The following is a 24,001-nucleotide window of genomic DNA, read 5'->3' as shown; positions in this document are numbered from 1 at the left end:
CAGGAAGTGAACCTTCAAACGCCCAGCCTGTATGACAGACAAAACGGGGGCAAAGAGAATTGCAAGTAGGAGATCTTACAGAGAATAATAAGGGAACTAGAAATAGAGGGAGGGAGAGAGAGGTTGGCGTGAAGACTCCTTTTACAGATGACAATAGCCAACATTGTTACCTTAAAACCCGAATGTCCAAATCCCTCATAGATTCAGTTAGCAGAGGGGGTGGGGTGGGGGGGTGGCAGGGAAATATTGTCTGAAAGAGCAGAACAGAATTCTTATTTCTCCACCAAACGTGAGGTATTCCACCGGGACGACAACAAAGAAATAAGCAATGATTTTCAGTCTGCCCACGGAACTGAACATCCAGTACCTGCTCAGTTACCTCCCGATCTATTCGCAAATGGATCGAATTAGGGTTGAAGTAAAGAGCGCTGTGCGTACCACTGGATACTGTGAGGCAGTGCTATCTATGAGTGAAAAGCTTATATTCTACACTATTCTACAAGCTGAGCCCCCAGAATCATTAGGCAAGATCACAGGCCTGTTGACTTGCACTGTCTGTTTTGTGTTGCAATCGGCTGCACATTTGCGAGGCACTAACTTCTGGAAATCTCTGCCGTCCTCGTTGTGACACTTTAATCTTTGGAATTTGTAATGTGTAATCAGAAATAGAATCCGTGCGAATGGGTGGGGTCGGACTGGATCATGGAAGCAGATTTGTTGCAAAACGCTACTCGTGCATAAATACGCTTGGGAAAAATGTTCCGAAACAATTTGGGAAACAATTTGTCAATGCAGTAAATAAATGAAAATGTTAACTAGTTGAACCGAAAGCTAGGCAGCTCCCACTGTACAGGTGCCAGAGCGCATTGCACAATTAAGTGGGTGAGAGCATTGCCACTATCTTCCTGCCCACAGCTTGGACACACATCCCTTCCCATTGAGCGATGGTTTCGCCAGGAAAAGCTTGAATGATGTTCTCTGATGCTCTCAAGAGTTTTCGATGGCCTGAGAGCAAACAGTGAGCTGTGGATGATGGCATTAAAGCTCTCTCTGCCACCCCCTGAGATTTCATTGCAGCCGCTTGGGAAAGCGACAGAAAACATTGTTCAAACTTACAATTTTCGAACCACTGTGAGTGAGCCACCCCTTCCCCCCCGATCCCCTGCTGCAGTCTAGTTGTTTGTTATTATGTGAGAAGTTGCATCCTTACCAACAACCCACTCAATCATTGAATCCGTAGAATTTCCTTCTTTTTTTAAAAGAAAAACTTTGACCCAAAAAACAAAAAAAAAGAAATGTCCTAACGCGTTTCAAAAGATCCCAAAAAGAAAAAAAACCCACAGAAACTAGATTAAAACGTTGTGAAATAACAGTCTCGATTCACCACAGTTTCACGTGACCGACTGACTGTCTGATTTGCATCGAAAACGGACGAAAAACGTGAGAATTGCTGAGCCACCGTAAAAATGCTCTTTGGGAAGTCTTGTCAAATGGCCTGAGTCATGAGGAACTGAAACCTCACCAACTATATTCTTAGGGAAGATGTTCATTTCCTAATTTTTTTACAAGTAAAGATTTCGAGCAGCGATAACAGGAACACGTACTGCTCATAAACCGGGACAGGGCTAAAGGCTGGAACGCTGTGTGTGGGGAAGGGGAAGGGGAATCCAAAATACCAACATTTCCAATCACATCTGAATCTCCCGATACCGTAACTACATGTGGTTGTTATAAATAATCACAACAGTCAACCAGTCAACACCGGGGGAGTGGGAATCTGGAATTCTCTCCCTCCCCCAAAGGCTGTGGATTATGGCTGGATCTATTCACATTTTCATGACTCAGGTGGATAGATGTTTGTCAGGTTAGAGTATCAAGGGATACGGGGCAAGGGTGGATAATTGAGTTGAGGTATAGATCAGCCATGATCTTATAGAATGGCGGAACAGGCTGGAAGGGCTGAATGGCCTCCTCCTATGTCTATGTTTCTATGACCTGTTTTTTTTCTGTTAAGTGAATAGAAATTGAAAATTCAAAGCCACATTATTGAAAAGAAGGAGGGAATGCTCCAGATATAATGGTTGTGTAATTCACTGGGCTGTCTGTGGGACCTTGCTGTGCAACAAACCACTTTCCGTTTTTGCCTACAATTACACAGCCAGTGGGTGGCACAGTCAGTTTGACCATTCTCCTATCACTTGTGTGAACTTGGTTTTCAATCCGCTTCACCTTCACAGGAAAATCTCCTCTCAACTTCCTCCGACTTGGGCTCAAAAGTCCTGTAGCTTAATGGTTAGAGCACTTGCCTCGCAAACGAGAAGACTTGGGTTTGATTCTCAGGCAGGGCGAAAACTGAGGCAAGTTTCCTTACTCCACAGACACACCTCTGTTTACCTAGCAGGAAGTAGGAACCCAGTTGTTAGTCAATTGGTGGATTGCTTTTCCGAGAGTAATAATCCCTTCAAATAGACTAATAATTTGGTCACTCAATCCACGACTGTTTGTGGGATGCTGCTGTGTGCAGTTGGCTTCTGCGTTTCACCCGCAAAATATATAGTCAATTCACTTTTCAGTATGTTTTGCGAAGCAATTTGAGACGTCTCGAAGACGTGATAAGGTAGTATATCAAATGCACAGATATTATTATTATTAAATTAGATTGATACCCACCCATGCTGGTTTTACCAGTAGAGCTGCATTGAAGGCAGTCGTGTCTGGCTTTGAACTACTCAGTTCAATCTCTGCATCATTACACTATGTGAAGCCCAGGGCTAGGAACGGAGGGGAGGAGAGAGATAAAAAAAAATCAGAAGACTATCCATTCGATGAAGTCTCACCCATCTCTGAGTCAGCTGAATGCAGAGGGAGAACTGGCAAGGACGAGGAAAAGTTTGCCAGTTTCAAATATGGGTGCTCATAAAAGATTTATTAAACAAGATTTAATATATAACTCGGAGAAGCAAATACAGACATAAAATCTGAGCAACGCCTAAAAGAAAAGAGTCCAAGTAAAATTAATTGATGGAAAAGTTGAAAAGTTGTTTTTGCCATGTTTCAGATTTGAAAATAATCAGATAATGAGAGACCGAAGAAAAAGAGATACTGCAATTATGAGCAACTGCTTCCCTTATTTAACCTTCTCTCAAATAATCCCGTAGAATACTGTATTAAAAATTATCAGAATCCTATAATTTTAGAATTATGGATATTTTATATATTTATGTGTATATTAAAAAAAAGCTAAAGGGAAGGGAAAATACAAACCATATCATGACCAGAAACAGGAATGCAACAAGAAATAGAAATGGAAATAGCTGCGAATACACAGCAGGGTAGACAGTGCCTCAATGAAAAAGAAAGTTGACCTTCCCAGGAGGGAATCATCTCTCAGTATTTATGGAGTCCTGTAGCTTAGTGGTTAGAGCACTCTGCTCGTAAACGAGAGGACCTGGGTTCGATTCCCGGGCAGGGCGAAACGTTGGGCAAGTTTCCTTTGAGAACTTTCCACAATAACCTCTTCAATTTTTAAGACAGAATAGTCTTACACGTTAAGACGAGGTGGAGTTTTGGTCTTATTGTTTAAATGGGGGTCGGAAATTAAGGATTAGGACATTGTCTGAACCAATATGGTTAAAATGTCAACAAAAGCAAAAGGAACACAGTGTGAAATTAAAACAAAAAGAAATGAAGAGAGCTCTTCATTTGCAGTTTGGGTTTAATTGGGATCTGCGGAGTGTTTGGAAAGGGACAATGACAAGGGCCTGATAAAGTGACCAGTGGAATGATGCAAATCTCTGGGTCATTGCATAGAAATGTGAGGGAATTGTGCTGCTGCTAATTACTTTCAGTTGCCAGCTGATCTTGTCAAGGAAGGTTGGTATGAATAAGTACTTGGCTTCGCCAGCAAACACTGGCTCCGTCATCACTCCTCGCGATCCGGCCCCAGTTGTAAATAAACCTTTTCTCGTCAAATTTGTTTTCCTCTTTTCGAAAAGAAAATCATAAACATCAGGCTATTCGTGGGAATGTCAGACAGCCTAACCAATGACCACAAATAATTATCGCTTGGGGAAACGGGTGTGTGTGGGGAAAAACAATGACCCAGTCCTGTAATATCCTGTAATAACTCCTGCGTTTGGCATAGCTCCTTTGACATCAAGCAGACGTCTCAAAGCGCTTCACGAGATTTATTGTGAAGTTTAGTGACTGTGTATTTCGTGGGTGGAAATATCCTGAGTTTTGGGTTTGCTTTTCTTCACTCTTGTCTTTGAAAGAGTGAGTAAAAAGGAGATGGATTTAGTATCTGTTGGACAAACATACAGCCTCGTGAATTGGTTTTAATTTGACATGGAACTGAAACTCAGAACCTTCTAAATCCGCCACGTTTTACTCTCAAGTTCTAATTAAAGTGCAGCAGAGATTAGTCGACGTTCAATTATTTAAACCCAAACCCTGCAAGGATTAATCAAACGAACAATTAAAACAATCAGTAAAAAAAATTCAAAATGGAAATGAAACCTGAATGAAATCGGAATGAGGAAGGGTTATGATATGAATATTAGAGTGACTGAAGTCCGTTTGTCCTCTTGGTTTCAGGCAAACAAACTATCCTGTTTTTTTACATAATCCAAACTAATTGTGAATTGCAATCTGACAATGTCCTTTGTCCAGACAGTTCAAATGGGGATTAACAAGGGTGTGCGTGTATACTTTAAGTGGGAATGAAATACTATTCTAGTGTGGGGGGAAATTGCTTCACTGGTCAATAGACTGATTTACTGGAATAGTATTTTGCCAGTATAGTACACCGTGTTGGTGATTCCTGTTAAGTACATCTTGTCAGACTTTTACTTAAAAAAAAGAACAATGCAGGAATGTGCTTTTACTGCTTATGTATGTGAAGGGGCAATCATTTGGGAAAATGAAATACGTTCGCCATTTTATATAATAGCAATAATAGAAAATTCACAGTGACGCACTGAGCCACAGCCAAACTCTTCTCCCCCCCCACCACCTCCTCCCCCCATCACCATACATAACAATATGATATTTATTTCTCGTGTTCTTGTGTTTGATAAACGGAGGGTAATAAAATAAGCCCGTATTTACAAATTCAGGTCATTTTCAGCTGCGGAGCTGTGTTCCATTAGGATTTGAATCCAGATACACAGAACTAATTTCACTGTTTTTATGGAGCCCAAGGAGACTGGTGTCACCAAGAGCTGACACTAATTCAGCTTGTTTATTAGAGGGATTGTATATGGGACCCACAGGGGCAGGTCTGCCTCAGGATTGGTGCTACCTTGTCTGTTACAGAGAGAGAGAGAGAGAGAGAGAGAGGGCGGTATAAATGGAATCCATAAAGACAAGCCTCATTAAGGCCTGGCAATAGTTCAGCTTGTTTATATGAAGGATAGTATATGAGATCCATAGAAGTGGGTCTCACTCAGGATCGGTGCAAGTTCAGCTTGTCGGTGGAACTGAACCAGTTTTAGGTTTGCTTTCGTCTCTGAAACGGAAGAGAAAAGGGGAGATGGATTGAGCATTTGCTGGGCAAAAGTACAGTCTTCGTGAATTATTATTAAATAATAATAATAATAATTAAGGATTTTTTTTATTATTAAGAATGTGTTGCAGAGTCCTGCTTAACAGGGATATTGCGATCAGTGAGGCGAGAGCTGTCCCATAGCAAAAGGACAGTGACAAAGTTGGTGGAACACTCACCGCCAATGGTGTGACAGGAATTCTGTCAGACGCCACTGTGACTATTAAAGTGGTCACATTCCGGAGCAGTGATGCTCACCGTAATTACTACGTTGAGAAAATGTTTGAGCTCTCAAACAACTTGTTTTTTTCTCCCCCCAACAAAAGAAAACACAAATACTCTAAATCCTGAAGCCTTCTGTTAAGTACTTTCATTAAAAAGTGACTGCGAGCGAGGCAGAGTCTGAAAGAATGTCATACAACAAGTTACAGAGACAAAGCAATATTGAAAACCTGCTCTGGAACTCATTTTATGTTGATATTTGGTTTATAATACTTTGTGTTACAATGACCTTCCTCCCCCCCCCGCCCCCCCATTGCCTTCAACAATATTTTCCTCCTCTGAAGACATTTCACACTCTCCCCCACACCTCATTTCTGTTGGTGTAGTTCTACAGGTGCTTGTTAAAAATGGTCATTATTCACGTGTAAGCCATTATGTTATTCAACCGGTGCAGCCAAGCCAAATCCTGTCCTTACCTCGCCCACACTCACAAAAGCACACTCATCTCCAGCAGGGGTTCCTGACCAGTGAGCTCTGGCTCATTTTCCCCTGACCCTGACCCAGATCACTGACCCGTTGCGGGGCAGGAACAAGCTAATTCATCAACAGACTGGGGACTTAAACCTGGGCCCTTCCATCGTACGATCATGCTTCAATTAAAAAACAACGCACCCGTTTAAACCTCTAAAAGTGAACGCACAAAGAATTCCAAAAGCTAAAGTTCTTGTTAATTTTTTTGTGCGCGTAGAAACAGCGTTTCGCCCACAAAATATACAGTCAATCCCCCGTACAGTCTATTGAGATATCTTGAAGATGTGATGAGGAGCTATATCAAATGCAAGGATTATTATTATTATTTGCATAAAACAAAGGGCTACAGATTGCGAGAGCCACACCGATTGGGGATTAAAGTGGAAACCTGTCTTGAGCTGGACACGGAGAATTATTACAGAAGTGATTGTGCAGTTATCAGCAAAATATAAACTCGTGTGTGTCTGTGTGTGTGTGTGCGTGGTGTTGGATGGGGGAATATTTTTGGAAAAACAAAGTTGCAAAGTGCTTGAGTGGAAGAAGAAGTACAGTGGCCGGGCAAGGAACACCGCAAGAGCCGAAAGAGAAGTAAAGGGGCAGCAAGTTTCCTGAAGTAAGGCAGGCAGACTCAAAGTTATTCACACGTTATGACAGCTGCAAGTTATTTATAACGCCTGGAAATCTTCCAGCTTATAAAATCAAGTCATCACCGGCAACTAGTCAATTGACTTTCCAAACCTTACTATATATTTATATATATGTATATATATAATGTGCGTGTGTGTATATATATACATATGTGTGTGTGCGTGTGTGTGAGACTGGCTTTTTTTTTCATGAAAGTCAGCGTGCCCACCATTTGTATTGAAATGTGAACACAACACAGCAGGTTTGAGCTGTGCTCTGCAACCGGGTTTATATAAATCCACTTTTTAAAGCTGAAAAAAACACCGTACAGTTTACGCGTTGATCTCGAGCTTGTTATCCTTTCAACAACAACGACGACAACAACAAAGCCAAATTCATTAGAATCGGTAGCAACCGTGAATAGCAACCGTGGCTGTTTTGTCAGGAGCATGAGGGGAGGGGTGGGGGGGGGAAGGGGGTGTGTTGGGGGGAGGGGGAGGTGGGGGGAGCAGCTATAACTTAATGCACAAAGGATCCCACGCAATAAAAATTGCCATCGGTTTTCAATAAAAGTCCCCAGTTATTGAAAACCTGTATGCAGACCTGAGATACAATTGGAGGATAAACGCTTATTTTAAACAGCGCACAAAGTTGAAACCACATCAATGGCTTTGGCAATCAGCGAACAATTGACTCTTGGAATCAAATTTCCCAATATTGGGTCGTCTTTGCACAAAGTTCTCCTGACTCGGCCAAGACCTGTTATATTACAGTTTATTGCAAGATATTTGTCACGGCCCTCTTTCTATGGAGTTCTGTAGGATAGTGGTTAGCGCACTTGCCTCGCAAGCGAGAGGACCTGGGTTTGATTCCCTGAAACGTTGGGCAAGTTTCCTTACTCCACACGGCACTGTTTACGTAGCAGTAAGTAGGAACCCGGTTGTTAGTTGATTGGTGGATCGCTTTTCCAGGGGTAACAAATTTTTTAAATAAATAATTTGGTCACTCAATCCATGACTGTTTGTGGGACGCTGCTTTGCGTAATTGGCTGCCGCGTTTCGCCCACAAAATACACAGTCAATTCATTCTACAGTATATTCTGTGAAGCGCTTTGAGGTGCCTCGAAGACATCATTATGATTATTATTATTCTATATGACCAGTTTGCAGTCTGTATGACAGTGCCGAGCATTCTGAAAGAAGAGCTACCGGAATTTAGGTCAAGGAGAAAGCTATTTGCAGCAGGTTGTTGGGGTTTTTATTGCGAGGTTAGTTTTTAATTTTGACGGTGTTTATTAGCTTCATGTCTTGGTGGAGGTGCTGAATTGGATTGGCACAGCTAGAGCACTCAGACAGGGCTGTAGACTGAAGCTCGGACAGACCCATTGTTACAGTGTGGTCCATGTCCCCGTGAAATAAAGTGCTAAACATTTGAGCAAATCACTCTGACAGAGAAGCTTGAGTAGAGGTGCGTAGATAAATCAAGGTTCCTCTGGAGAAATAGTAAGTAGTGAGAACGAGCGAGAGTTAAACAGTGACCGTGATTTTGTTTGAAGAAAGCAAGCTTGAATTTCAGGGCTCGGTGTTTAAAGGACATGGATTCAGCCTTTCACATCCTGGAATCCCGAGTGAAGCCACTTTAGGAGGTTCGTTTCCATTTGCTGGGTTAATCCTTCGAAAACTAAATTTCCATTCACTAGATTGCTCGGTTGGAAAAGCATCTGGCAGTTGCTATTAAGGCTGGCAGACCTGGAGAGTCATTGGTCTGTGCTTTGAGACGTCCTCCTGACGTGAAAGGCACTTTTAGAAATGTAATTTTGTTGTTTAGTTGTTGTTGTTGGGAAGACGTGATAATGCACTATATCAAATGCAAGGATTATTATTATTATTATATTATATCCTAAATCATATGTTTCCTTGTCAGAATGAGTATCCCTGGTGCGAGACCACAGATTACAGTCAGTTGTACCTTTTCTGCCCTGCCCATTCCTTATAACCACGGAAAAAGCTTTTGAAAAATACCTTCTTACAATTCCTACTATGAGTCTTTGATATTACAATGGCTTAGTTTGTGATAACAGTTCATATTGATGTCATTTACTGTGTCTGGTACAGTCCACTCATGGTTGTGTTCTGTGCTCTGTGTCCGATTGTTGCCTTGCTTTCTATTCTCTTGTTTGCTGCGCTGTACTGAGAGAAATACAGAGATCATTAATGGATGATTAATAAGGTTGGATTAAAGGATAGAAAGGGACAAAGGTTATATTAGATAATCGAAGTGCATTGCAGTTGGAACAAATATGTTTAGAAATGGAGCAGTTCTTCCTTTCTGTCTGCCACTCTCTCTCTCCTCTCTCTCTCTCTCTCGCTCTAACTGAAATTCAATGTCATGGAGAAAAAGCAAACGTCAATAATCCGTGCAATGATAAAGTGTGCTCTTAAGTTTTAAAAAAAAGTTCTTCCAACGAATAGCCTTTACGTGTCTACTCATGGGATTAAAGAATAAATGCTTTGAAAAGGTGACTATATATAGATATATATATATATAGACCGTCCACACAAAAAAAAATTCTGTGACTTATACAATCAAGCCTATTTTTGGCTGTAAATTCGCAATCACAGAACTCACGTCTCAATCCAATCACTGACTTGTACACACAGCATTATCTTGTACGAGGAGCCAGTGCAAATACGCAGTGCTCATAAATTGCACCAAATATTTGCATTTGATACACGTTTGTCAAGACACTTCACATAATGAAGCCATTTGGAAGTGTAGTGACTGGGCAAACAAAGCAGCCAATCTGTGACATTGAGGTCCCACCTAAAGCAATGATATGTCAGGACATGGCAACACAATGTCTAAGACAGCATTGTGCTGCATTGTCAGAGGTACCAGCCTTCGGATAAACCAAGGTCCCATCTGCCTGTTCAGGTGGATGTTAAAGATCTCAAAGCACTATTCAAAAAGGGAAGGGAAAAGGTTTCTTTCTCCCAGTTTCCTGGCCAACAATCCCCCAAAATAACTCGGTCACTCACTTCATGGCTGTTTGTGTGAACATTGCTGTGCATAAAATTGGCTGCCATGTTTGCCCACAAAACGCACAGTCACTCTACTTTACAATGTATCCTGTGAAGCAGTTTGGGTCATTTTCCCAACCCGAAAGACGCTTTACCAAATGTAAGGATTATTATTATTATTAATACTAATATGTCGGATTGGAACTAGAAAGAGCCACAAAGAGATCAGAAAGGGCAGAAAAGCAAACCATTGCATAGCGAAAAAGATGGAGGAAACACTCAAGGAAGAAAATGGAATCATTCCAAATGATCAGTCGGTTTCCAGGACATGGTGGTTGAGAGTAGCCGCATTAAAATTCCTACAGCTCTGCTGGCTGTGTAGAACATTAATGAGGGATATTTATCAAGTGCAATGTGTGGTCAGTTCATTGACATCACCAGGACACATTGGCCAAAGCCACATTCAGTTACTTTGGGTGGGAGGCAATATTCGTCCAAGTAATCTGACTCATAGTTGGAGCATAAAGTAGTTCCATTTACACTCTATTTGTGCTTATTAATCCAGTACAGACTGCACTTTATAATCTCCCCAAAACCCCTCCCGGCCTCCACGAAACACCAATGTATACTTCCTTTCCAGCTGTGGGCTTCATATTAGTTTGACGTCCCTCCCTGGTATTAATGCAAGCCCCTGAATCAGCCTTTGATCTGTCACAGGTCTCCAGGCAACAGGGAGATCAGCATTATTACTGTCCTGCCTTCGTCACTCAATGGCTAACGGAGCAGATTTTAATAAAGATGGACACCTGGTGTGACTCTGACACACCCTGTCGACTGGGGATACATATGTGAGAAAGCAATGACACAATGTTGAAGGCATCCCAGTGTAGAAATTTCAGGGTTGAAATTTCACTGGTGGATAGTTACTAATCATGCCGGCCAGTAATGACATCGATCCAAAACATACCCATTGCAAGCTTTACTGGAAAACGTGTTGACCAGTTCACACAGGGTACAAATGTGACTGGAATACAATGACAGCCTTGTTCTTATCAGTTGACAGGCAGTCCTCACCTCAGGAACCCTGGTGAGCAACTGGCATTCACCCCTTACCCTGCAAGCTGACATCCTTGGTACAAGTGCCATTGACAGAAGTGTTTCCTTTTTTCCACGCTCTCAACTGCAATCGATTTTAAACCGTCAATGAGGCATCTCAACGATAGATTGGCAGAAAGTATTCCTGCCACCGTTCAAGCTCGGCCAGAGATGAGAGCGAGAGCCAAGATGCAATCTGGTGCACACCGCACCGATTTTAGAGAAGTCAGAAAAATAACCCTCTCCCACCCTCGCTCTCTTTCTCTCTCTCTCTCTCTCTCTCTCTCTTTCTCTCTCTATCTCTCAATCGGGCAGCTCACAGCCCCCAAGCCCTAAACCCTCAAAAAACACAGATGTACTGTTTATAACATGCCAAGTTTTTTTTAAGAAAACAATTTTCAAACCCCAGTTAGCCTGCGATAGGAATGAGACAGTGAAAGTATTTATCTAGCAGTTATAGTGTAATGATTAAGTGAATGTTTACAAATGTTTACACTGCACAGACTAACGTGTCCCTTGGGCACTATCACAACTTCATCTTGAACAAAACCAGCCCTGGCTGGAAGAGTTCAATCCTGGAAGACATGTTGACTCGAGGCTTTATATATATATTAAAAAAAGTTTGTTATTTTTAGATTTACAAATTCTGTTGGGAGCCAGTGCTTTCCTGCATTGTATAACATTGATTTAGTTTTATGAATCCTTCAGTTTCTAAAGTACTTACTATTGATTGCTCTTCGATGTATATCCTACATTATACATTTATCCGAATAAACATTTATTTACATGATAACTCAGGAATGCCACTTCCAGAACAATATTTCCACTCTAAAGTAATGTTATATTATCTATTCCATTCCATATCTGCCAAATGCAATGATGTCACCATACGATATGGTTTTAGAATCTAATTACAGCACATTCTATTTTTTGTTGAAGTCCAGGAGTCAATAAGTATTGATTAAAAATTATAAATCTTGATGGGAAACGTAAATGTTTGGTTTTATTTATACAATGGAGAGATTTGTTAATGCAGGAGAGAAGGAATAGGATCCAATTTAATGTGTCAAAAAAAACACTGTCATATCACTAGAAGGAAATGCAATAGTAAATGAGATCAGACTTTACTAAGCTATTGTCTAAGATTGGGTATCAGTATGGTAAGATCAAGAGAGGTAATGGAAGTGGTTTTATAGTGGTATCTTGATGTTTTGATATAAAACCTTCACATTTTATAAACTGTACGCTCCAGGAAAATCTCTCCAAATATGTAATCATTCCCCAGATTGAAAGCGATGCTTTCACACTCCTTCCTATTGGTTTGTTTGCTGACAATCTCTTCTGCCAAAAGGAGCCAAGAACAGCGGTTTCTGTAAAATAAATCCCATGAAGCGCTTTGAGATATCCTCCCCAAGTAAAAGGCGCTTCATCAAATGTAAGGATTATTCGTAAATAGTTGAAGTGGAAGGTGGAAAGACAGCATGGGAGGATGTACTCAACAGACTTTAATAATAATAATAATCTTTGCACTTTTTGATACAGCGCCTCATCACGTCTTCGAGACGTCTCAAAGTGCTTCACAGAATATACTGTAAAGTGAATTGACTCCATATTTTGTGGGCGAAACACTAAGCTTTAAGTTTCTAGAATTTATGAATAGGTTAATATAACCACTTACATAGTTTTAACTTAACGTTGACATACTCAATGTGATGTTTTTAGGGAAGAGAATTGTTTTTTTTAGTACATCCCAGAAGCCTGGCTTTCAAAAACTACCGAATGGGGAGAGCAACGATTAAGAAGAACTTTTGATTTGTTTTACTTTGGGATTGGATCAGATGAACCTCAGTGATCCTCTCTGGGTCTGTACATTCTATTCCTGCCTCAGCCGTTTAATATTCATCAACAGCCACAGGAATAGTGTCGGTGGTCGATAGAAATATCACGCACATTTAGCAAACGATATTCTGACGACAGTTTCTAGGATGTGGTTCTGCACTGCGATACCTAGAAAATGGAAAGCACGTTCAACTCCCTCAGCTTGATAAATATGGAGCACACATGCAGCTAAAATTAGTTTCTCCTGAACAGTCAACTGGTTTGAAAGACTGACGCACATTATTCAATCATATATCTGGGCACTGGATCAGTTAAAATAGTCTGGACTTGTTTTGGATGATACTGTCTACAGTACTTTATAACAGATACATAAGACTGCCCGTGATGTCATTGCTTGGTATAGATTATGAAGGTTGCTCTGTGAGGTTTGTACCAACTTGTAAACTGAGTAAATAAAAGCATTATTGAGACAACCACTAGCCAACCACTTATCTGACTAAATATATAATCTACATGCCTACTGTCTCTTCTAACTTAACCAAGACTGGTTTTGTTGGACAAGATCCCACATTAGGATAATCACTTGGAGAATTGCCGTTCCAGCCACTACATCTTTCTTAGGATTATTACGGTTTGATTTGTTTACCTCAATGCTTTCAATTTCTTTGAGGACACTCCCCTCCCCCCCCCCCCCCCCCCACACCACCGCCCCAACCCTCGCACCCACCCACTGAAAAATACAATCAAAACATATTTATATATGTACGAATGAAGAATTTCGCTGTCTATATCTCATGCTATTTATCTCGCTATAGACTGGTCTCAATCTAGCGGAGAAAGAGATTCCACTTCAATACAGTACAATACGAATTGAAGCTAGTTTAGCAGATACGTGATTTATTTCCAACTTTATAATCCTCAGCAATTTCATACAGCAATTGTAATGTCACCAAATGCTTCCCGGGCAATTGCTATTGAGTGTGCTTACTGTGTTTGTAGGCAAATATTGAGGCTGATATAGTTACAGCAAGGTTCCACAAACAGCCATATTAAGTGAACACTCCACGTATCTGGAAGATTGTTGGCCGAAACACTGGGAGAAACGGTCTTGTTATATCGTTTAAAAATCTCACCGTTACATTTGAAGGAATTCATTGTTCACTGGTGTTGACACTGGATACACCTTTATACACTTGGAAGCAACTTTATTTTTTCTTTTACTTTATCCGTGCTTTATAAAATATTATATTCCTTCCGCAGAGTAGATGAGGCTGCAGAGTATGACATAAGTTCCCAGCCTCGATGTTAACTTGTACCAAACTTCACCAAGTACGCTTCGTACTTTAACCAATGGAAAAAATGTCAGCTTGGCCTCACCAGGTCTCCCCGCAATGAACATCTAAAATATAGCAATTATGATAATGGATACATTCATAACAATTATGGGTCTTGCGGAGTTTTATGGTCGTCTGCATACAGTATAATATATATTTATGTAAAGTTATGGAAAAATGTTGGTGTGACATGACTTGTCCCACAGCGCGATAGACCTTTGGGAAGAATGCCAAACACAAGGGCAAATTTTGAGACATTCCTATAATAATTGCACCACATAGTCTGAACCCCAGCACTTATTTTTTCTCATATCATGCCATCATATTAAGAGTAGCATACACACCCTTAATCATGTCTAGTTTGTGGCTTTGACTTAATCATGTGTTGCAGAGGGAAACTTATGCCCCTCTAAACTGGGGCACAGTAATATGTACACACTGTCAAGTTGAGTAATTCTCGGATTCTCGTAGTCCTTACTTTGCAATTGATTTTCTCTATCTCTAAGGGTCTCTCTTCTCTTCTCCAGTCCCTACTGTCCCTACCACCCTCCCAATTAATTGGAGTTGAGGTACAGATCAGCCATGATCTAATAGAATGGCAGAATGGGCTCAGAGGCTGAATGGCCTCCTCCTGTTCCTATGTGCTCCTACATGTTCCCATATGTTCCCACAAAATACACAGTCAATCCATTTTACAGTATATTCTGTGAAGCGCTTTGTGATGCCTCGAAGATGTGATGACGCGCTATATCAAATGCAAGGATTATTTGTATTATGTTCAGCCCTCCTGCCCCTGCCCCACCTCCTCCCGCACTTATGCTCTGTATCTTTCAACATCCCTCTTCTGAGCGTCTAACCACTCCTAAGCTTTCTTTGTGGGGAAAATGCAATGGTTCAACAATGTGGTTTTAAAATGGGATTCTCCTCTTTTGAGTGCACCTTAAGTTAAAGTCATGACAAAAGAAATTCTCTCCCATGGCCATTTTTTTGTTCCTCTTCTGTCTTTAAGAGAAAATGTGGAATTGAGCTTCCCAGGTCTCTGGTCCTAACCGTATGAAGAAAGCAAATGGAGCAGAGGACTGTATCTTCATGGCTTGCTAGACCACTGTATCATCAAACCACCCAACTACATCCTTATACATCAACAACAACAACTTTCACTTACGTAGCACCCTTCACGTGGGATAGTGTCCTGGAGCGCTTGACACTGGTGGAGTCTGACTCCGAGCCAGGAGAGAGGGAGAGGGAAGGTGACCATTAGCCCGATCAAGTTCTTTAGGTGGGATTTGAAGGTGGGGAGGGCGGGTGCAAGGCGGAGGGTATCGAGGGAGAGAGTTCCAGAGTTATATTGAATGGTTGAATCAAGCATACACCATCAATATTCATAGCTTTCAGTTGATAATCCAATCCCTTCTCTTCTATTCTGATGCAATCTGTTGCTAAAGTTGTAGAGATATTTAAAAAAATAAAGTCAATAATTTTTTTCTCTCCCAGATCCCACTAAAAGAATCTTTCGAGCCAAAGGATTAGTTTAAATGTCAAAAGCAAGACAAACCTTTTTATTTCAGGAACCACTTTGTCCGTTCCCATGAGTATGTAATTACAAGGTTGCTTCTTCTATGTTGTCTACTTGATGATGTTATGACGGTTGGTGGAATCCCTGGGATTATTCCCCTGGCTGGTAGAGCCTGGCTCTGTGAAACATGAGGAACAATTGACAACTTGTGCCAACTCAAGCAGATTTATTTTCTTAACTCCTGAATTTTCCTGCCCGCTTTCCTGAAGGCACTGAATCAGGCTAGGATATATAATACTACTACTACTAATAATAATAATAGTAATAATGCTTGCATTTGATATAGCACCTTGTCACGCTTTCGAGACGTCTCAAAGCGCTTCACACAATAAACTGTAAAGTGAATTGATTGTATATTTTGCGGGCGAAACTCAGCAGCCAATTGCACACAGCAGGGTCCCACAAACAGTCGTGGATTGAATGACCAAAAAAATTGAAGGGATTATTACCCCCGGAAATGCAATCTGCTAATCGACTAATAACCATGTTCCTCTTACTTCTAGGTAAACAGAGGCATGTGTGTGGAGTAAGGAAACTTGTCAAATGTTTTGCCCTATCCGGGAATCGAACCCAGGTCCTCTCCCTTGTGAGGCGAGGGCTCTAACCACTACCTTCCCTCTGTTATCTTAGTCTGGTAGCCACTCTTTGCAAAAGACCATAGGACAGCAGGTACCAGGTTAATCAACCAGAGGAAATGATAGCCAAGCCAATCCCAAGTGCTAAGGTCATCAGAAGTGGCCTACGTCTCATATAGAGGCAGACTGATGACTTTAGCACTCTGAGGCGGGGGTGGAGAAACTGTGTGCTGTGTCCCAGTATGGTCACACTCAAGTCATGCCCACAGAATTGATCGTGAAATCAATCAATCCAATCATCGCAGGGACTTTGAACTGACCCCATCGTGTTACTATTCAGCGCCTCGGGACTTCCTCCCAACGTGAAATGCACTTTACAAATCTAATTTGTTGTTGTTGTTATATTGCCTGGCAGGGAATGCTTAACCATCAGTGAGGTGGGATGCTTTCAGTCAAAAAGGAGGTATATGATCCCAGACACCCACTGCATTGGGCATATCCCAGCACCTAAGAGGCTGAAGTCCAGAAAAAAGCTTTGCCTCTAAAAATCCCTCACCCCAAAATGCACCTTCGTGAAATGCCACAGAGTAACAACATGGCAGGAAGGGCCGATGATCTCAGAGAATGTGGTGGTGGTTCCTTCACAATCATTTGCTCCAGGTACTGACTGGGAATGAGAACACTGACGTCCCCTAAATTGAGCAAGAGCTGGGGAGGCAAAGCTTGGTGACAAGATGACCAAGTGGAAACTGAGAAACGTGGAGAAACTGAAATGTGAATGTGGAGAATCTAGGTAAACACTTGAACGCTGCCTGATCCAATGCCCCCGCTGTCAACATCCTGTACTCCCGAGGATCTATTCAAGATGAATGACAACACCAGATCCTGGATGCAGTTTTGGAGCTGCAGGCTATCTCTTGTGCTGTGATGATCAGAAGTGTTACAGACACGACCCGGTGAAGACCAGCAAACTCAGCATAAACAGGGGGAACAAACCAAAGACCATCTAGGGCTGTTTAACTCATCTCTACTCTACAGCTAGGTCTATTTTTAAAGCTATAAATATGAGCTGGTATCTCCAGCCTTTAAAATACATGAGAAGCCAAGCTGTATTTCTGAAATATTTGATAGTGCCTTCAGTCATCTTCCCCCCACCCCTACACCCCTACCCACCCTTGCCCTCCACCCCTCTTGATTCCAACCCCCAGCTTGGATGCTAACACTTGGCTGTCCAGCGCCTTGGGATGGTCTCCTGACGTGAAAGGCACGTGCCAATTATTGTTTGTTTGTTGTTGTTTAACCCATTCATCCTGTACTGGAATAGAGACGATGGGGCATTCATTTTTAGTTAAAGTTTCAGAATCTCAAATCGTTTATATATCTACATTATTCACATACAAACCGTTAGATCACTCCCAAGTAATGAATTCTATTTAAGTGTCTGCCTTGCCTCCTTTACTCAGTGGAGATTATACGTCTCCACAAAGACACTCAGAATGATTGCTGATGTTGTAATGAAGGAAGGCACAATTTCAGGGCAGCATTGAGGTGCACTGATCCAATCTCCCGTGCCATGGAGAGGTAGAACCAGGGATTGTGCCTGTGATTTCCCACATGGCAAGTTCTAATCACAGCAATCCATCACGGAGAAACACACAGGAGAGGTGCTACTGAGGCACACAGACCAACAAGGTCTCGGGTTCAATTTTCGTTCTGTTTAGAGGTCAAGGTGGTGGGATGTGGGAGAAAGGAAAATCAGAGAGAAAACACATGGTCTTGCAAGGCTATTCTCAGGCATTGCTCGAACACAGGACAAGAGCAGCCAAACTGATCACATCCGTTGCTATTTGATGATGTGGATCAGCTGCTATATTTGCATGTGTTCTGACAGTCACTGCATTTCAAAGTGACTTATTGTGTGCAGCACTTTTGAAATATTTTGACATGATGAGGTGCAATATCAAATACAAGTATCATTACAATTCTGCGTGCCACAGCAGACCAGGAATCAAAGATAATTCTTCCAACATAGTTGTATTACAAGGGTGTGCCTACAAGTACACACACGGTGACGAAACTTTGCAGAAACTTTCTGAAGCATTTATAGGCATTATGTCAAATGCTAGCATCATTACATTTGGCAAATGGTAAGAGTATTATAGTACCTCTAACATTATGTTCATATTCATAAATCTGGACTGGTGTACAAACCATTTTACGAGGTCACCCTATTTCTTTCTGTGCATTCAAAGCATGCGTGAGGAGTTTGTTCCAACAATAGATCCGTTTGGGTCTGCATTATAATGGGAATTGTTGTGGGATCTTTCTATTTACACAGTGTTAACCTTTTAAAAGGAATTAAAGAGAGATTCAACCAACCTTTTATTACATTTACTCAGCTCTTGTAACCCAAAGTAATTACAACTCGGAAATTTTAATGGTAAGGAATGAATTGTCAGTGACTTTTAAGATCAGGCCTGCTGTCCAGTGGTCGAGGGATTAGCCATTGGGTAAAAAAAACACAAAATCCTGTAGTATGTCTCCATTCTCCCACCTCCCCAGCGATTAATATAATATGCAACCAGTATTCCACAGATGCCTCCAGAATTTCTCCCTGTTGTTATAGAATTTTGATAACGTAATTTTCTAAATACCCCCTTTAATGGGCTGATGGCTTCATTCATTCATTCATTCATTCATTCATTCATTCATTCATTCATTCATTCATTCATTCATTCATTCATTCTGATGGATCTTCATTCAGTTGTTGGAATGACATAAAAGCGTGTTGTAATGGACCACGTCACTTATACACCATCCAGTCATGATAAAAATGGTGCTTTGCCTTAACATGACATGCTTTTGTCAAGGGCTTTATGAAGATGGCGTCCGGTTTCGTATTCACAACACATTGTATAACCTGGAAGAAGCCAGAACAAGCACGAGGCACACCTAAAGATGCACTCCCTTCAGCTTCCGCTTGGTCTGCAAAATACACAGTCACCACACTTCACAGTCATGCCTGTGTAGCGTTTTGAGATATTCCCCCAACGTGATAGGTGTTGGATCAAATTGTGAACCTCCCCGAATATACACAATGTATCCATTAAAAATTTTTAAAATTTGAGTGATCAAAAAATGACCGTTTGTGGGACACTGCCCACAAAATCACAGTCAATTCACTTTACAGTATATTCTGTGAAGCGCTTTGAGACGTCTGGAAGACATGAAAAGGCGCTGTATCTACTGCAAGGATTATTATTATTATTATTATTAAATAATCTTTCGAGATGCTCTTGGATACAGGGCAATCATCACTGACGGTTTGCTCTGTCTCGCTCTCTGCCCACTGGATAACTTATGTTATCGGCCAACAGGACATATGTTTCAACAGAGCTGAAATACCGCTGCATTCATCCCCCCCACCCAACCCCACCTCTATCCCCCCATCCAAACTGCATTTCCGCCCACTGCTAAAGCAACTGAGACAGCGACATTGCTATACCAACATAATAAGTAGCTGAAGTCTGGAGAAATGACAGAAACAGAAGTGTGACATTTGTTGGCAGACTTGTATACATAGTTAATAGAGTAAACTCAGTGGGACTGAGACAGACTGACTCTCGCCTCATGAGAGCAAGCCAGCTTTATCAGCTGGGCACAGCTCTGCATGCTGTTTATGTTGCTGCGTGAGACACTCACACTCTGTGTGAAGTGCGTACAGAGGCTAATTGAAACTAGTGGAGCAAAGACTAGTAAAACTCGGGATCAATTACTCGTGGGCAATAATAAATTATTAGGGAATAAATCATTAATGGCAAAAATATCCGTGCGCCCATTTGCCCGATAGCTTGCGCCTGATTTTATTTAACTTCTTTGAAGATAATTTGCAAATTCTCTTTTAACCCATGACTGGCAACTCAGCTGGTTTTGCTTACGCTTCATTTGCGCTGAGAGCTCAAATTCACTCAGTCTCTATTGATCTGAATTTAATTTGTTCTCCCTAAAATTTACATTCACCTCTGCACTGAACCCTGAACTAAGACGTTTACTGGACAGTGTCACGTTACCTGCCTTAAGCATGTTGTGAAGTGCCAGACAGCTTGAGGAGCCTGCTTGGGGAGGGGGTGATGTGCTGAAAATAAGAGCTTGTTACAAATGGTCACTGACATATCCTGTATTAGGTTTGTTCTGGTATATTATGGGGATTTACCACAGCTGGTGCTAAATCTCTTAGTGGCCTTCTTCTCTAGGAAAATCCTGCAGGAGTTTCCTGGGGAAAAAAGTTAATTTCTGAATCCAATTTGGTTCAAATTGAGCCCGACTGACCTTAGGATACTTGAGGGGAACCTCAATCTTCTCTTAATTCAGGTTACTCTGGTTGAGAAATGACGATAAATTGGAAACAAATGCCAACAAAAACAACAACAACTTGTATCTTTGTAGTGCCCTTCACCTGGAGCGCTTGAATACCAGAGGTGCACAGGAGGACTGACGGAGACTCGGTGAACAAAACCAGAGCGTTCACGTTGAGGGGCGGATGGCGAGTAACGGGTGGGAGATGGACTAAGGAGGCAGGAGGGTAGGTCAGGGCTGGGCCAAGGTTCAGCTCCATGTTTGGTACCTACGTGAAAAGTGATTGACCTCTAGATATTTCAAGGGCAACACGGAAGTCGACCATTTGTTTTGGCTTCACTTATACACCGCAGATGCAAAAGATTCAGCTGAAGTTATTTTTTTACAAGAGGCCGGCCTGTGTTACTGTGGCGTTCCCTGCACAACGAGACCTGATCCAACTTGAAGGGCACCGTAGAAATGTAGGTTGTTGTGATGGTCATCGCCAGTCTGAAGAGGCATTGGACGGCAATTGAAACCGTTTCATAATGGTTTTGTAAACGAACTACGATCCCTGTTAATGATTACGGGAGAGTTTGGAAAGGGAAGCACCAGCCAAACTTTTATACTTTTATTAAAGGCAGCCTATGCCCCGAAAGTGTGGTGCTGTTTCATTAATATCTAATATGAAGAGATCCAGACCGAGGATGGAAAATTCCACGAGACAACTTGCACAAGACCAGAGACTTCTTATTGACAAGCTGTAAAACTCAGATATCATTTGTTTCGACAGCAACTTCAATGTCTCTCTCTGCTTTTGCATGAGATGCACAAGGAACAACATAGAAATGAGATCATTCTGTTGTCTATCAATGTTCTTTTTCACTATCACTACATTGTGAAACTCTTGGCACAAATCCCCCAGAACATTAGTGTTGGGTCACTTATAAGGAGCATTTACTCCCCCTCTATAAACAATCTGCCACAGGCTGGTGCAATTAGTGGTTCATTTGATCACAATTTTTTTTGTAAACTATTTATAGACGAGGTTAGGAAAGTTCTGACCAATGGCAATAATAATGGGGAAATGTTTGTATATCCAGGTTCACTGTATATAATCATTAGCATATTTAATGTGAGCTCATAGTCTAGGCTGACACTCCAATGCAGAGCTGGGAGGGTTGTTGCATTGTTGCAGGTGGTGTCCTTCGGATGAGATGTTAAACCAAGGTCCCATCTATGCCTGGTTCAGGTGGACATTAAAGATCCCATTGCGCTCGAAAAGAGAAGTTTCTCCTGTGGTCCTGGTCAACGATTTTCACCGTCCTTTTAAAGCGATCGCGTTCAGCATTTGTTTTCACCCTTTCAGCTTCTAGCTTCTGCGAAAAACAGATCGATCCCACAAGTTAAATAGGAGGCAATAATCCCTTAAAAAAAATACCCCCAAAAGAATTTGGTCACTCAATGCATGGCTGTTTGTGGGGACGCTGCTGTGTGCAATTGGCCTCTGCATTTCACCCACAAAATACACAATCAATTCACTTTACAGTATATTCTGCAAAGTACTTTGAGACGTCTCAAAGACATGATGGGGTGCTATATCAAATGCAAGGATTATTATTTATTATTATAACAATACTCCAAATAAAATTCATCATTCATGTGTGTCCATGAAACATTGTTGTGTGCAAATTTCTCTAAATCCGGTCGCCTACAAATACAGAGTCACTACACTTTAAATCCTGTGAAGCGTTTTGGGACTTTCGATAAGCAGCAAGACACACTGGAGTCAGAACGAGTTTGATTTCGTTAAAGTTCTCTGGAAGAGGTCTGAGGTGGAGGAGTTTGGAATCTGCTCAACAACACTGCTCGTCCCTAACAATCTCATCAGGGCTCGGAGAAAACATCCATTTCAAAACATGTTTTTCCTAAGTAGATGGAGTGATAAACATTAATTACGAGCTGGGAACTCAGTGCTGGAGGAGTCTTCTGTGTGTATTAAATTGAAGTTGTTTAGACCCTGGAGTTTTTCCACTCATGCTACACTGTGTAATCATAGTCCTTGATTCCAACTAGAAAAAGCAAACATTTTGTTGCAGAAACAGGGGGGGGGGGGGGGGGCAAACACAGACCCACGTTTATTACCAAACTTGCCAGCAAAGGTCAGTTTGAGAAAACAGTCCAGGGAGTTGACAGTCAAAGCAACAGTGGGAAAAGAGACACCCTTTGAATACCAGTGCACAGACATTGGTGGTGTGCTCTTCAGCCCTTTATATACACTGCGTTCAATGCTTACAATCCAGCCTAAAAACATACCCTCTTTGACTGCACCTACAGACACCAACCCCTTCTTACCCCTTTCCCTTGCTCCCCTTTGCTTGGCAATCGGACTCGGTCTCTGTGAAAACGCTTCATGTTTTGCTAAATGAAGGGCTGTGTTGTTGTCAACAATCTTTCGCCTGCTCCTCTCTAGCAGCGTATCCCAGGGTTTTTTTTCCCACGGAAAATTCTACTCCGAGTATTCTGATTTAAGGGCACCGAGAGACTTAATAATAATAATAATAATAATAATAATAATGCTTGCAATTCATATAGCGCCTTATTACATCGTTGAGAGACGTCTCAAAGCAGAATAAAAAGATTTGCCCTGCACTGCTGCAAGCTGAGACAGAATGGGGAGGGCAAGCCTTGAGAAGACTTGGATAATCAGACGCATGCTTCACTCCATTCCTCAGCCTATAAATCGACTGTGTTATCGTCGTATTGCCGTTTGGGTAGTCAAGCTTCTGGAATGCCCGTAACGTCTTCAGGAGGCAGTGAGATGCACTTGACTGATGACAGGCCCTGTACATTGGAAACCCTGGTCTCCCAACCCAGGTCGGGGGCTGGGATGGGGGTGGGGATGGGGTCAAAAGCCCTGTCAACGCCAGATTGTTTTAATCAAGCTGATGACAATTAGAGGCCATGGGCTGCAACTACTGTATCTGACAGGCTCTTAGTCAGTGTGAGCTCCAAATACAAACAGCTGCTCAGTGATAAGGAGGCAGAGGGGAGTCAGGAGCCAGTCATGCCTGGCAATGAGTGCAAGCTTCAGGGGATGGGGGGGGGAGGTGGAAAGAGAGCGAAAGGTTGAACAGTACAGACAGAGATAACTTTCTTATCCCTTTCGTCTAATATAAGGGAAGAAATGTGCTACGTTTCATAAATAATAATGATAATCCTTGCCTTTGATGCAGCGCCTTATCACGTCTTTGAGACGTCTCAAAGCGCTTCACAGGATACACTGTCAAGTGGATTGACTG

Source organism: Callorhinchus milii, unplaced genomic scaffold, assembly GCF_018977255.1.
Source record: "Callorhinchus milii isolate IMCB2004 unplaced genomic scaffold, IMCB_Cmil_1.0 Scaffold18, whole genome shotgun sequence".
Lineage (NCBI taxonomy): Eukaryota > Metazoa > Chordata > Chondrichthyes > Chimaeriformes > Callorhinchidae > Callorhinchus > Callorhinchus milii.
This window is presented reverse-complemented; position numbering follows the sequence as displayed.